This window comes from Malus sylvestris, chromosome 11 (assembly GCF_916048215.2).
Source record: "Malus sylvestris chromosome 11, drMalSylv7.2, whole genome shotgun sequence".
Lineage (NCBI taxonomy): Eukaryota > Viridiplantae > Streptophyta > Magnoliopsida > Rosales > Rosaceae > Malus > Malus sylvestris.
The window spans coordinates 13,538,237-13,540,532 of record NC_062270.1 but is presented as its reverse complement, the minus strand read 5'-3'; the positions used below and the strand labels follow the sequence as shown (position 1 = coordinate 13,540,532).

At 40.0% G+C, this 2,296-nt stretch overlaps 1 pseudogene; it reads left to right on the top strand.

The window, feature by feature from the left end:
- Positions 1-238: 238 nt before the first annotated feature.
- Positions 239-671, top strand: LOC126590246 (60S ribosomal protein L12-like; annotated as a pseudogene).
- The last annotated feature ends 1,625 nt before the right edge of the window (positions 672-2,296 follow it).

Genomic DNA, 2,296 nt, shown 5'->3' with positions numbered 1-2,296 from the left:
AATTTTTCCGCCATTTTTTTTCTGTCGCTATCGGTTTATATTTTAAAAAATGTTTCTTATACCCACATCCGGCCTCCACTATTCTCCTTATTTTTTCTGAAACCTAACTCTCGACACCCTCCCTCTCTCTAAGCTCCGAGAAGGAACCCCCACCATTCCTCTCAATTCTGGCCAAATCAACCCTAAAAAATCTGAACCTCGAACCCTTGGGACATGTGGAATTAACCTGCAGCGTTGCATGTATCATCGATGCATAACCGTCAAGCTCACCGTCCAGAACAAGCAGGCTAAGGTCTTGGTGGTGCTGTCGGCGGCCGTACTGGTCATCATCGGCGGCCGCACTGGTCATCAAAGCCTTGAAAGAGCCCGAGCGCGATCGTAAGAAGACCAAGAACATCAAGCACAGTGGCAACATCTCCCTTGATGATGTCATCGAGATCGCCAAGGTTATGAGGAACAGATCCATGCCCAAAGAGCTGGCCGCCACGGTGAAGGAGATTCTCGGAACCTGCGTCTCGGTGGGCTGCACGGTCGTCGAGAAGGAACCCCAAGGAGATCGCCGACGGTGACGTCGAGATCCCTCTCGACTGAGCTGCTGCTTCAGTGAGGCTCTCACTTTTCCTTTAGCTGAATTAAAATTTTGTTTTGAAGTGTATGCCATTTCGGATAATTTGGGATTAATTTAGATGAGTTGCAGGATTTTGAGTCCTATTTCGTGCCGGTGTTTGCTTCTTCACCTGTTTTTAATTCCAATTCAACGATGTCATGAGCGTTTGACCCCTGTTTTTAAGCTCTGCCATTAACACTGAGAGCTTGAGCTCTCTCAAACTCCATCTCAGGTATGAATTATTTTCCCCTCTTGGTTGTATGGGTTCTAATCCATATGTGATGAGTATTATGTTGAAAATCTCCGGGGTTTAATCTCTGTTTTGAATCTGTGCATGCATGTCATCATAGCGACGAATTTCGGCGAATGTCGTTAAGTTCGAAGCTAGGTGGTGACTGTCTTCTTGGGTTTAATCTCTACTTCGTTTTTGCTGTTGCTTCTTCTTCTTCTTCCCCCTTTTGGTTCCCCTTCTTGCTTCATTTCTTTTGATATTTTCTCTCCCTCTCGCTCTCTTCAAAATCCCACAACAGGTTTTCGAGATCAAGCTCGGGCGAGGTTTCGAATGGTGAATGTAGGGGATATAGAAAATGCAGAAATATATATTTTTTATTATTAATATATTTTTCTGTCGGTTTTAGCAGACAAGAATGTTTTTATTTATTTTTATAATAAATTCTATATCGGTTATATCCGACAGAATTCCTGACGGTTTTAGTATTTTCTGTCGGATAAAATCGACAGAAATTCTTTTTTTTATTTATTATAAATATATATCCTGTCGGTTTTAGAGTATTTTCTGTCGGAAAATTCATTTCCTAACGCAGGCAATTCTGTTGCTTATTATATCCGTCATTGCATCCATTTTATGTCGGATTTTGCTTAAAATCCGACAGTAATATACGTTTTTTTTCGGTTTTTGAACCGCCAGTTATAGATAATTTTGTAGTAGTGCCAGTGCGGGTTGTAGAATTAGGTAGTTGTATCCTTGTTGAGCTGACGTTATAGAACCACAAGCACAAGAGTGGGACGGAAATACTGTTCGAATGACATAGCTTTTGCACTAGCCTCCACTTGTTGTAATCAAGTTAGTACCATTTTAATTCATGTACTTATTTATGTATTTCATTTGTATAGTAAGTATTTTTGGTTAATAAAGTATTAGAATTTCAAATTCTGTTATTTCTGTTTTTTTATTATTTCTGAATTGTTCTCCACCAAACTGAATCTTTTAGCGCACTCTCATTTGAAACATGGTGGAGAAGTCAGAGATGCGGTATTAGAAGAAATGGGATTTTCCCCACACAGAGATTATGTTGAACAAATCAACAAAACATTCACGCGGACGGAGTCAACAACTTGCTCCAGATAACTGCTACTGATTACCTGGAGAGAGCGCAAGATGAACTCCTTTATACACAAAATGGAAGTAGAAAATCTCCATTTTAAGCCCTTAGCCCATCCTGCAAAACTTACAAAGACTCTATATTTCAAAGTGCAGAAAAAAGAATCAGAGGATGAAAAAAAAAAACTAAATTGAAGCTCCTGCGGTTCACCACAAGGAAAAACCAAAAAATAGGGTTGGTGGGATCCATTCTCCCTCTTCAGGAAGCAAATGAATTGTTACTAAAGGAAAGAAATAAGCCAACCCTTGACAGTTTTAGTACATGCAGGAATTTACTCATACTTACA